Here is a 14055-nt window from a genome sequence, read left to right as displayed (position 1 = left end):
AGGCAGAGGAACCAGAGATCAAATTGCCAACATCCGCTGGATCATGGAAAAAGCAAGAGAGTTCCAGAAAAACATCTATTTCTGCTTGATTGACTATGCCAAAGCCTTTGACTGTGTGGATCACAATAAACTGTGGAAAATTCTGAAAGAGATGGGAATACCAGACCACCTGATCTGCCTCTTGAGAAATTTGTATGCAGGTCAGGAAGCAACAGTTAGAACTGGACACGGAACAACAGACTGCTTCCAAATAGGAAAAGGAGTTCGTCACCCTGTTTATTTAACTTATATGCAAAGTACATCATGAGAAACGCTGGACTGGAAGAAACACAAGCTGGAATCAAGATTGCCGGGAGAAATAGCAATAACCTCAAATATGCAGATGACACCACCCTTATGGCAGAAAGTGAAGAGGAACTCAAAAGCCTCTTGATGAAAGTCAAAGTGGAGAGTGAAAAAGTTGGCTTAAAGCTCAACATTCAGAAAATGAAGATCATGGCATCAGGTCCCATCACTTCATGGGAAATAGATGGGGAAACAGTGGAAACAGTGTCAGACTTTATTTTTTTGGCTCCAAAATCACTGCAGATGGTGACTGCAGCCATGAAATTAAAAGCTTACTCCTTGGAAGGAAAGTTATGACCAACCTAGATAGCATATTCAAAAGCAGAGACATTACTTTGCCAACAAAGGTTCGTCTAGTCAAGGCTATGGTTTTTCCTGTGGTCATGTATGGATGTGAGAGTTGGACTGTGAAGAAGGCTGAGTGCCGAAGAATTGATGCTTTTGAACTGTGGTGTTGGAGAAGACTCTTGAGAGTCCCTTGGACTGCAAGGAGATCCAACCAGTCCATTCTGAAGGAGAGCAGCCCTGGGATTTCTTTGGAAGGAATGATGCTAAAGCTGAAACTCCAGTACTTTGGCCACCTCATGTGAAGAGTTGACTCTTTGGAAAAGACTCTGATGCTGGGAGGGACTTGGGGCAGAAGGAGAAGGGGACGACAGAGGATGAGATGGCTGGATGGCATCGCTGACTCAATGGACGTGAGTCTGAGTGAACTCCGGGTGTTGGTGATGGACAGGGTGGCCTGGTGTGCTGTGATTCATGGGGTTGCAAAGAGTCCGACATGACTGAGCGACTGATCTGATCTGATCTGAACTGCTGTAGTGAAGGGACTCATGACAGTTTGCATGCAAATGACACAGCTATTAAGTGTACTAGTGGAACTTGCCATTTCAAAGAATCCTTTGAGAGGGACTTCCCTGGTGGTCCCGCAGTCAAGACTCTGCACTCCCAAGGCAGGAAGTCAGATTCAGTCCCTGGTCAGGGAACTGGGGGCTTCCCTGTTGGCTCAGATGGTAAAGAATCTGCCTGTAATGTAGGAGACCTGGGTTCAACCCCAGGGTGGGGAAGATCCCTTGGAGGAAGGCATGGCAACCCACTCCAGTATCCTTGCCTGGAGAATCCCATGGACAGAGGGGTCTCTTGGGCCACAGTCCATGGGGTCGCAAAGAGTCAGACATGACTGAGCGACTAACACGCACACATACATACAGGAAACTAGATCCTGCATTCCACACGCGGCATCTGAGACCTGCCACAGCCAAAGGAATCATTGATAAATATGTTTATAAAAATGCCTTTTTTGTTCAATGAATGAAACAGTGTAACAGGAAGAGGGAAGTCCAGGATAACTTGATTTCCAGCTCCCCGCCCCCCCACCAACCCAAGGCAACTGGAAAACAGCTGCCATCGTTCTGGGCTGGGAAAGCTTCTGGTGGAGTAGTTTGGGGGAACAGAGAGTAGCTGTTCAATTTTGGATGTGATAGTTTGAGAGGCCTGTTGGATGATGAAACGAAGGTGCTTCGGCAGTGTTGGGGGAAGTCGGGGCTGGAGGCCTCTGGGTGGTGCTTCCCCAGCTGGGGATGGATCCAAAGCCATTGGGAAAGAAAGGAAGCAGGCCAAGAAGAGGGGTCTGAGGGCTGAGCCAGGAGTTATTCCAGCTCTAGTGGAAAAGTCAGGCTGCTTCCAGTTTTCTGGTTTGTTCCTTTTTTTTTTTTTAAAGGCCGTGGCGTGTGAGATCTTAGTTCCCAGACCAGGGATTGAACCCACACTCTTTACATTGAAAGTGTAGAGTCTTAACCCCTGGACACCAGGGAATTCCCACTCGTTTGCTCTTCCCTTTGCCTGTATAAAGTGACATGTGGGCCTCTCTGATGCGGGTGTTTTCTTAGCTAGTTTGTTGTTTGAGTTCTGTAACTCACGGACTTCGGAGTCACTGTTCTCAGGTCAGATACCGCTTGGCCTCAACCTGGCTTTAGGCTCTGGGGCAAGCGACTTACTCTCTGACACTCTGTGTTTCCTGACCTTGCTTGAGATGGAAACTGGGAGTAAAAATGCCCGTCTCTGAGACTGGAGGGCTCAGGAAGTGCAGGGGTATTCATGCTGGGAAGCTGTTAATCACTTTATCGCTGTAAAATGCTCCCGTCCCTGCCAACGGGTGAGAAGTGAGGAACGGTGACGGATCACACATTTTTAAAGTCCTTTGAATCTTCCCTGAACTGAAAACCACATTTTAATTTAACCCACACTGCTGCTATTTTCCTTTTTTTTTTAATTCAAAATAAAAGAGAGAGGTCAAGGAGGTACTGCAATAAATTCTACACACACGTCAGCCACTTAGGTTTCCCCTGTAATGGAAACAGGGCATCCAGAGATCAAATCTGGCCTCTGAATGTGGCAACTGGGACGTGAACCGCAGATGCGCAGGCATTCAGAAACCCAAAAAACAGAGAAAGTGGATACCCCTGGCAGTGGCAGCATTTCTGCGTAATGTATGCTAACATCGTATGTGCTCTTTACCACTGTGAGCCTTGTAAGAAAGTCCTCACTCTTTTCCAGTACATGAACTGGGCCTCCCAGTTTTAAATTCATTTTACGGCTGGTTGGAAAATGCATCTAAGATTTAAATTCAAGTTTTACAGTTGGTTGGAAAATGAACCTAAGACACTTGGCTTCACTCAACATTGCAATTCTGAATTTTTTTTTTTTGCCTTACTCTCAATGTAAGCTCAGTAAGAACCAAGACGTAGGGAGCATAGAATTCTGAAGTCTCATCTCTCAATTCTCTAATTAGAATGTCTGCTGTGTTTGCATATGTGGTTTACAGGCTCTGAATTTGTGGCTTCTCTGTTTTGCAAAAGTTACTGTCAGTGAGACGTCTACCGAAGGGAACACTGCTATTAGTGGTGGACCAAATGTATGGAGCCGTGTGGCTCGTTTCTAAATCCCTCCAAGAATTTTGGACGGACCTTGTCCAGATGGAGGTGGGTGGTGTGAGGACTGAACGCAAAAAACATTAGAAATAACCAAGGGGAAGAATTAATAGGAAAGAATTTGCGGTGATGAAACTTTTCTTTCTGGTCTTTCAGGTTGAGGAAGTAAGGAGAATAGGCACCAACTGTGGGAAATTTCCGTCCACTTGGAAAAAACAATAGACTAAATAATGCTCAGCCACGGGGTGAGAGCCCAGGCAATCACGGGGTCAAAGGGTTCTGTCCCATTTGTCTGTGGGGACACCTCCCCCGGCTCCCACAGAGGAACTCTTTCCCCTTAAACAATAGAAGTGTTCCTGGGAAGCTGGAAAGGTGCTTGCAGAGGGAGTTTTTAGAAATAATTTCAGAAGTACCTCAGTGCTTATACCGGTTTTCTGTATTTTCCCAATTTCCTTTAGTGAGAGGGCATGCCTTTTATAATAAAGAAATCAAAAGGTAGATAATTAGATTAAAAATTGGAGGAATAAGTTTAAAAGAAGGAAATAGAGTAGGACGGCGGGTGGGTGAGTCGTCACTATTTCAAGAGGCCGAGTTACTCCCATTTCATAACGTGAGGATTATTTTGTCTGCAAGTCATGACATTTCCTAACATATCTGCTCTCTGCGTCTATCAGTGCATGTCATCCATCAAAGCCCAAGGCCTGATTTATGAAAACAGGGCCAGCCCTCAGCGGACAGATTCTTACTCAACTGTCACACCACGCCAAGCCCACCCAGCATGCCTGGTTCCTCGCCACTGTCCCTGGTCATCCGAGACACCCAGGCACCCCTCCCTGCCTTCGTCAGCAGCCTGCACTGGGGTGTTTCTTGTTTGTGAGGGGCCTGCGGCCCAGGGACAGCTTTGCAGTCAGCCAGGGGCCCAGCTCCAGGGCCCGCAGCTTGTGAGGCAGCCCTACTTTTTAGCGTTTGGGTGGACTGTCTTGGTGTTATGCCTGTGTGTCTTGTTTTGTTGGGGGAAGTGGGAGGGGAGAGGATCTTCAAAAAGGGAAGGAGATACCCTCTGCAGTGCTGAAAATGGAAATAAGGAATTTTATCAGTTCAGGGTCAGAAGAAGCCACAGTGCCTGGCTTCCTTCTGCTCTGCTCCCCTGGAGTGGCTTTGCTTCGTTTTGAAAAGTCTGACAGCAGCGGGAACTAGATAAGTTGTTCTTGGTTGGAGCTGTTAGCTGGGAATTTCACATACAAGGACCTTAGGAGAGATGTCTCTGAAGCTCCTGAATTTAGACAGAATGTTGCCTGTATGTGTATTTACCTGGAGGGGAGGGTCTCTTACTTACATTATATTTCAAAGAGATCCAGAGAGTCAGACTTTTTTTTTAAGTAAGGTTAATCGTGCTTCTCAGTTGGGGGTCATTTTGTCCCAGCAGACAAATCTGGTGACACTGTTAGCTGTCATGATTTCAATGGGCATGCTACGGGTGCCTAGAAAGTAGAGGCCAAGGATGCTGATAAACATCATACATGGCACAGGGCAGCCCCCATAGCAAAGAATCATCTGGCACAAATGTCAATAGTGTTCATCATTGTAAGAAGTTAGCCAGCTAATGTTTACAGATACGTTCCTTTTATTGTATGTATGTACGTCACAATACATACATTTATGACAAAAATAAAAATTACTTACTTTGCAATAAAAAAAAAAAAAAACATAAGGTTAAGAATCAGTTCCTAGGGGGAGAACTTCAAGTTTGAGTGCCTCCTGGCCTTAGCCCTAACCAGAGACCCCTTCCTGACAGATGAATTGCGTATGAAGTGGAAGTACCAGGGTAAGTGCATAAAACATAAGTAAATCCATGGTGCAAACAAGTGAGGAAGGTTTCACTTCCCCTAGGGCTGGAAAACTAGAAATACACAACTCCTGTGGTTCTGTCTAACGCCGCCTGTGTTTTTGCCTCTCTGTCTCATCCTGGAGCCTCCAGAGCCCCCTCAACTTGGTGTTACCTGAAGCGTTCGCTAGTTGACGTGAACACTAAAATCTGTCCTACCTGCTCTTCTTCTTGATTCTACAACCCATGGGGTTGCAAAGAATTGGACAGGACTGAGTGACTGAGAGCACACGCACGCCTCTTGATTCTAAGCAAAGCAGGTGGTTTTCCAACCCCACAGTGGAAGGTGGACTGCAGCCTGGGGCCTCCACAACGTGACTCAGATCAGATCAGTCACTCAGTCATGTCCGACTCTTTTCGACCCCATGAATAGCAGCACGCCAGGCCTCCCTGTCCATCACCAACTCCCAGAGTTCACTCAGACTCACGTCCATCGAGTCAGTGATGCCATCCAGCCATGTCATCCTGTCGTCCCCTTCTCCTCCTGCCCCCAATCCCTCCCAGCATCAGAGTCTTTTCCAATGAGTCAACTCTTCACATGAGGTGGCCAAAGTATTGGAGTTTCAGCTTTAGCATCAGTCCTTCCAAAGAAATCCCAGGGCTGATCTCCTTCAGAATGGACTGGTTGGATCTCCTTGCAGTCCAAGGGACTCTCAAGAATCTTCTCCAACACCACAGTTCAAAAGCATCAATTCTTCAGTGCTCAGCCTTCTTCACAGTCCAACTCTCACATCCATACATGACCACAGGAAAAACCATAGCCTTGACTAGATGAACCTTTGTTGGCAAAGTAATGTCTCTGCTTTTGAATATGCTATCTAGGTTGGTCATAACTTTCCTTCCAAGGAGTAAGCGTCTTTTAATTTCATGGCTGCAGTCACCATCTGCAGTGATTTTGGAGCCCAGAAAAATAAAGTCCGACACTGTTTCCACTGTTTCCCCATCTATTTCCCATGAAGTGATGGGACCTGATGCCATGATCTTCGTCTTCTGAATGTTGAGCTTTAAGCCAACTTTTTCACTCTCCACTTTCACTTTCATCAAGGGGCTTTTGAGTTCCTCTTCACTTTCTGCCATAAGGGTGCTGTCATCTGCATATCTGAGGTTATTGATATTTCTCCCAGCAATCTTGATTCCAGCTTGTGCTTCTTCCAGTCCAGCGTTTCTCATGATGTACTCTGCATAGAAGTTAAATAAGCAGGGTGACAATATACAGCCTTGACGAACTCCTTTTCCTATTTGGAAGCAGTCTGTTGTTCCATGTCCAGTTCTAACTGTTGCTTCCTGACCTGCATACAAATTTCTCAAGAGGCAGATCAAGTGGTCTGGTATTCCCATCTCTTTCAGAATTTTCCACAGTTTATTGTGATCCACACAGTCAAAGGCTTTGGCATAGTCAATAAAGCAGAAATAGATGTTTTTCTGGAACTCTCTTGCTTTTTCCACGATCCAGCAGATGTTGTTAATTTGATATCTGGTTCCTCTGCCTTTTCTAAAACCAGCTTGAACATCAGGAAGTTCACGGTTCACATATTGCTGAAGCTGACTAGAGAAGGCATTTATAGTGAAGTCCTGCCTGACTGTTTATCCTGAGCCCAGCTGACCTTCCCACCCTTGGTTCCTGTTGCTTCTTGTATTGTACATTCTCTCTGGGTGACCTAGTCCAGAGCCATGACTGACCTGTCAGTCTGTGGGATGAACACTCGTCTCTGGACATGTCTGTTGAGTGGACCCATAGTTGCCTCAGTGTGGTTGTCCTGAATGCCCATCGAACTCACTGGGTCTAAAAGTGGACTCATATTGTCCCTACCACCCCTCAGCCGTTCTTCCCCCGAAAATCCTTATCTTGGAGGACAACACTAAAAATCTATCTGGTTTTCCAGGGTCCTTTTTATCCACTGACCACTACCCCTTCGATCTAAATGAACCCCAGATAGACTTCATCCCTGTGTCTGGATGATCTTACCTCCTAAGTGATTCATAAAGAACATCCCCCCTCTTTACCCCTCATCTTGCAATGCCCGATCACTATAACTACCAGCTGGTCTTCCCACCCTCCACCCCACCGTCCTCATTGCTTCCAGAAGGATCTTTGTCAAATCGTGTGCTTCACTAATCTCCATTCCCTTTATGCCAGATCCCAGCCTTCTCGGGATGGCCTCCAAGGACCCGTCTGATCTGACTCTCAGTCTCACCATTCTCCTCTCTTGCTACCCTTCTCCGGCTTATTGCGTCAGTGAGTTAAACTGAATTATCTATAGTTCAGAAGACACAACATGCTTTTATTCATCCCCTAGATTTTGTATGAATATAATTACACTTTATTGCAGCAGTTTTGAGTGGGGGACTTTTTTCTGTCTTCAAGGGTAGAAGTTGTGTACAAAACAGATACCATCATTCTGGCTCTGCATCCCCAGCTCGCCACATTCCCAACACTAATCCTGAATCTTAGGCCATCCCTGAACTGGAAGCTCATTTCTTAGCCACATCTTCCCTTCACACCATGCCTTCCCTTATCTCCAGATCCCACCTCTGATGCATGCTTTAGGAGTTGGGGTCAGTGATGGGAGATATTCAGGGATGGGCTTAGGTAGTGGGGAGGTCTCAGGATGAATGTGTAAAAGTCAGGGATGTCTGTTGTACACCCTTTTTGGTAATAAACGGTGACTTTGCATGACCAACCTGGATAACGTATTAAAAAGCAGAGACATTACTTTGCCAACAAAGGTCCATCTAGGCAAAGCTATGGTTTTTCCAGTAGTCATATATGGATGTGAGAGTTGGACTGTGAAGAAAGCTGAATGCCGAAGAATTGATGCTTTTGAACTGTGGTGCTGGAGAAGACTCTTGAGAGTCCCTTGGACTGCAAGGAGAACCAACCAATCCATTCTGAAGGAGATCAGTCCTGGGATTTCTTTGGAAGGAATGATGCTAAAGCTGAAACTCCAATACTTTGGCCACCTCATGCGAAGAGTTGACTCATTGGAAAAGACTCTGATGCTGGGAGGGATTGGGGGCAGGAGGAGAAGGGGACGACAGAGGATGAGATGGCTGGATGGCATCACTGACTCGATGGACGTGAGTTTGAGTGAACTCCGGGAGATGGTGATGGACAGGGAGGCCTGGCGTGCTGCAGTTCATGGGGTCTCAAACAGTCGGACACGACTGAGCGACTGAACTGAACTGAACTGACCATATTGTATTGTCCTGTTTTGTTCTTCTAGATGTCGTACTGCCACTCCTATCCCCTACCAGCACCTAATTTCTGTTCATCTTTCAAGCCCCTGCCCAGGTGTCGTCTTCCATCAGTTACTCTTCACTGACCCTAGAATGGGGCTAGATGCAGCTCCCCTGTGCTCTCATGGCACTACTCGGTTCCCCTGGGGTGGCCCTGGTCACACTGTACTGAGACCGTCTTTGGTTTGCCTGTCTTCCTCTCCCAGGCAGAGTGTGGGTCTTAGTCCTCTCTCTGTCCCTCAAATTTCACTAGAGTATGCCTTGCCATAGAAGATGCTGAATAAATGCTATCGAATGGCATTTATTCAATACATGAATAAAGAAGAAATGAATGGATGATGTCCTGTGACAGAATTCTAAGAATCTGCAGAAACTCAGTGAACACAAATAGCCTACAGTGAACACAAATACCTACAGAGCGTCGCTTCTGCACTCAGTGTATGTGGGATTACGTACCAGCGTTGATTCCCGTCTAGGTTTAACCTTCCTGTATTGGTTCCCACTCAGGTACCACCTCAGATCTTCTTAGCCTCATCTGTCTCTGGGAGTGGTAGAGCCCAGATCTCTACCATCTTGCCATCCAAGGCCATGCTGGGTTCCTCTCACTGCTTCTGGACTCCAATGAAGTGTGCCCTGCAGGGTCTGGCTTCCCCATCTGCTGCAGAAAGGACCAGCTGACACACCCCAGTTGAGGGGGGCAATTGGGTCACCACAGAGTGAACTTTGCTAATGGGGAACAAGAGACAGGCAGGCACTGGCAGATTCATGCCCTCCTCTCACGCCACTTCCTCTGATGGAAGCTTTTGAGGTTCTGCAGTTCCCAACAGGCCCTCTGGGGAAGTCCCGGGTGGCCAAGCAAGAAGCTGTGATTCTTGTGAAGCCACCACTAGCCCCACGCCATCTTACTTTTGCTTTCATAGCCTCATTTCTCTTCTTCTCTCACTCTCACGTCCCTGGGATTCCTCCAAAGCCGTGGCATAGAAGCTTAGTCTCAGCCTCTGTTTTCTAAGGAATCCAGCCTGATACCTTCACATGTACCACTATGTCTCTAGAAAAATGGGGGCTAGTAAAGGTAGAAGGGAGAGGAACACCACAGGCCAGGTGCTCTCTGGTGTATGGGTCTAGCAGGCCTTAGCTGGGAGTCTGAGCCTTCAGTCATGAAGTCCTTGTTCTTCCTTGTCCATGCTGCATTCTAGGCGAACTGGAATGATGGGTCTGTTAGTAGAAAAAGATCTATCATTTAGAACCTGTTACCTTGTTCTGATGCAAGCTGGCCATCAGTCCCATGATTTCCTATTTTAAGATATCTTTCTAATTAAAAAAAAACATCAAATATGTATCTTTAAATGGCAGTGATGCAGTGGAATATTATGCAGCTATGAAAACTGAGCCTCATGAGTCAGTGATACAGTAGAATATTATACAGCCATGAAAATTGATCCTTAGGAGGATTTATGATATATCCTGGGATGTCCTAGCTCCACTTACTTCTCATGTAGTCTTGAGAAAGATCCAAGCCTTGGTTTTCTTATTTGGAAAACAGACATTAATACTTGCACTTAATTGCATGGAATAGTTATAAAGACTAGATGGGATAATGCACGTGAAGCCCTCAGCACAGCGTCTTACAGAAGAAGCAGTCAAAGACATTTGCTATAGTTATCACTCTAGTTTTAAAGCACAACTTGGGAACGATAGACTGCGCCTCTCTGAATGGAAAACAAGCTCAAGGTGAGATTTTGTAGTTCTTGGGTTTTACTGGATTTTAAAGAAGTATTTTCTGGATAATTCTCAGTCCTAGTTTCAATCTTTCTAAAACAAGTAGAAGGACCTGGTAAAAAGCTTCCATGGAAGAAGTGTTTATCTGCAAACTGTTTTATTGGAGAACATGGGTGGATCACATAGGACTTGAGACTAGTTAAGTCTATTTCCCATTTTCCAAGTATTTTCAAGGTCTTTGTGAATAGATTGATATCAATCCCCAATTAATAAATGTGTGGAAATTAAATCAGAAGTTTTCGTTGTGCTATGGTCATTCAGAGAATTCCTCCCAGGGAAGATCCCAGGAAAAAGCTTTCCCCTCCCCAGTGATAAGTTTCAGTTTGTGCCAAGTAGGTAGAAAAGTGTTTCCTCCATAGTAAAAGTGCTTCCTCCTTGTAATCAAGATTAATACTGTATATGCAGGGAATTTTTGCCTTCTTTTACAAAAGCTGTATTTAGAGTCATAAAATGTAAACTGTGATCATGGTGTATATATATATATATATATATATTTTTTTTTTTTAATAAGAATCTTTGCTTTGGGCTGCTTCAGGTCTTAGTTGCAGCACGTGGGATTGTCACTGTGTCTTGCAGGCTCTTCATTGTGGTGCGAGGGGTTAGTTGCCCCACGGCATGTGGGATCTCAGCAGTGGACACAGGACTGGAAAAGGTCAGTTTTCACTCCAATCCCAAAGAAAGGCAGTGCCAAAGAATGTTCAAACTACTGCACAATTGCACTTGTCTCACAGGCTAGCAAAGTAATGCTCAAAATTCTCCAACTGAGGCTTCAATAGTACGTGAACTGTGAACTTCCACATGTACAAGCTGGATTTAGAAAAGGCAGAGGAACCAGAGATCAAATTGCCAACATCTGTTGGACCATAGAAAAAGCAAGAGAATTCTAGAAAAACATCTACTTTTGCTTTATTGACTATCCTGAAGCCTTTGACTGTGTAAATCACAACAAACTGTGGAAAATTCTCCAAGAGATGGCAACACCAGACCACCTGACCTGCCTCCTGAGAAATCTGTATGCAGGTCAAGACACAGCAGTTAGAACCAGGCATGGAACAACATACTGGTTCCAAATTAGGAAAGGAGTACACCAGGGCTGTACAGTCACCCTGCTTATTTAACTTATATGCAGAGTACATCATGCAAAATGCCAGGCTGGATGAAGCATAAGCTGGAATCAAAATTTCTGGGAGAAATATCAATAACCTCAGATATGCAGATGATATTACCCTTATGGCAGAAAGCAAAGAAGAATTAAAGAGCCTCTTGATGAAGGTGAAAGAGGAGAGTGAAAAAGCTGGCTTAAAACTCAAAATTCAAAAAACAAAGATCATGGCATCTGATCCTATTACTTCATGACAAATAGATGGGGAAACAATAGGAACAGCGAGAGACTATTTTCCTGGGCTCCAAAATCACTACAGACGGTGACTACAGCTATGAAATTAAAAGACACTTGCTCCTTGGAAGGGAATGGGCTTCCCTGGTGGCTCAGCTGGTAAAGAATACATCTGCAATGTGGGAGACCTGGGTTCAATCCCCGGGCTGGGAAGATCCCCTGGAGAAGGGAAAAGCTACCCACTCCAGTATTCTGGCCTGGAGAAATCCATGGACTGTATAGTCCATGGGGTCACAAAGAGTCAGACATGACTGAGCAACTTTCACTCACTTACTCCTGGGAAGAAAAGCTACAACAAACCTAGACAGTATATTAAAAAGCAGAGACATTACTTTGCCAACAAAGGTCCGTCTAGTCAGACCTATCGGAGAAGGCAATGGCACCCCACTCCAGTACTCTTGCCTGGAAAATCCCTTGGATGGAGGAGCCTGGTGGGCTACAGTCCATGGGGTCGCTAAGAGTCGGACACGACTGAACGACTTCACTTTCACTTTTCACTTTCCTGCATTGGAGAAGGAAATGGCAACCCACTCCAGTGTTCTTGCCTGGAGAATCCTAGGGACGGGGGAGCCTGGTGGGCTACCGTCTATGGGGTCGAACAGAGTCGGACACGACTGAAGCGACTTAGCAGCAGCAGCAGCAGCAGTCAGAGCTATGGTTTTTCCAGTGGTCATGTATGGATGTGAGAGTTGGACCATAAAGAAAGCTGAGTGCCGAAGAATTGATGCTTTTGAACTGTGGTGTTGCAGAAGACTCTTGAGAATCCCTTGGATTGCAAGGAAATTCAACCGGTCAATCCTAAAGGAAATCAACCCTGAATATTCATTGGAAGAACCAATGCTGAAGCTGAAGCTCCAATACTTTGGCCACCTGATGGGAAGAGCTGACTCATTGGAAAAGACACTGATGCTGGGAAAGATTGAAGACAGGAGGAGAAGAGGATAACAGAGGATGAGATGGTTGGATGACATCACTGACTCAATGGACATGAGTTTGAGCAAGTTTTGGGAGATGGTGAAGAACAGGGAAGCCTGGCTTGCTGCAGTCCGTGGGGTCGCAAAGAGTTGAACTTGACTGAGCAACCGAACAACAGCAACAACAATGTGAGATCTTAGTTCCCTGACCAGAGTAGAACCCACATCTCCTGCATTGAAAGGCAAATTCTTAACCACTGGACCACGAGGAAGTCCCTCATGATCACAGTATATTATTAACTCCTTGCAATTGGGCGTTCAGTGTAGCTGCCGTACCGTATTCCACGAATGCTTGTCCCTTTCCTTCTGTGCAGCCACTTGGAGCTTTGGCAATACTGTGAGATAGGGCATGGGCCTTCCCTCAAGGAACCTTCACTCCAGTTAACTTTCTGAAAGGTCGGCAGTGACATTCCCAGCCCCCATAATGTCTCTTCATAGCATTTAACACTAAAGAAGCTTGCTTTCTTGAAATCTCTCTTGTCTTCATGATCCTAGAGGCCTCTGTTTTTCCTCTATCCATCTGATAGACTCCTCACCCCCGCTATATGTAGGCACAGTCCAAGAGTCAGCCACCTTTCATTTTTTTTCCCTCTCTCTCTTTTTGGCCTTACTTCTTGGCGTGCGGAACTTCTGTGACCAGGGATCAAGCCTGCGCACCTGGTGGTGGAAGTATGGAGTCTCAACTGCTGGACCACCAGGGAAGTCCGAGTCAACCATCCTTTTTTGTCTGTCTTTTTACGTCCTCCATTGATTCATTCCCTTGGCTTCATACATCATCATTTTTTTTTTTAATGACTCTAAAAAATCTAGCTTTTACCCCTAATTTTTCTCTAGACCCCCTGAGACAGCGCATGTCCTTCCAGCCCACCATCCACACTTTAAAAAAAAAAGAAAGGCAAAGTCAAACATTCAGGAGAAAATTCCACTGGAAAACAAGATGAAAGTGACTGCCTATTTTCTACATCTACCTTCTGGTTTCACAGGCCTTGAATCGTGACATATTCTGCTGCTGCTGCTAAGTTGCTTCAGTCATGTCCGACTCTGTGCAACCCCATAGACAGCAGCCCACCAGGCTCCCCCGTCCCTGGGATTCTCCAGGCAAGAATACTGTAGTGGGTGGCAAATCACTCCAAATTAATTCTGTACTTCTAATTTCCTTAAGCTATTCACTTCTGCCCTCAGTTCAACTGCCATTCTCCTAACTGTTGTTCAGTCGCTAAGTCCTGTCTTAACTCTTTGCAACCCGTGGACTGTAGCTCACTCTTTTGTCCATGGATTTTTCCAGGCAAGAATACAATGGAGTGAGTTGCCCTTTCCTTCTCCAGGGGATCTTCCCAGACCGAGGATCAAACTCCCGTTTCCTGCATTGCAGGTGGATTCTTTACCACTGAGCCACCTGGGAAGCCCATTCCCCTCATTACCCAGGCTTGATTGTTACTTCCTATCACTGTTGCTGTTTTTATTCTGGAGAGTGAGGAATGAGCCCAGGGATTCCTATGGCCATAGGCA

At 45.7% G+C, this 14055-nt stretch overlaps 1 protein-coding gene across 5 annotated transcripts in view; it reads left to right on the top strand.

Moving 5' to 3' along the window:
- STON2 (stonin 2) overlaps nucleotides 1-14055 on the top strand; it is a 184479-nt gene that overhangs the window by 12290 nt on the left and 158134 nt on the right. The gene's annotated exons all lie outside the window — the stretch shown is intronic.

This window comes from Bos taurus, chromosome 10 (genome assembly GCF_002263795.3).
Source record: "Bos taurus isolate L1 Dominette 01449 registration number 42190680 breed Hereford chromosome 10, ARS-UCD2.0, whole genome shotgun sequence".
Taxonomy (NCBI): Eukaryota; Metazoa; Chordata; class Mammalia; order Artiodactyla; family Bovidae; genus Bos; species Bos taurus.
Note: the sequence above shows the minus strand (reverse complement) of the source record. Positions and strands in the feature narration are given on the sequence as shown.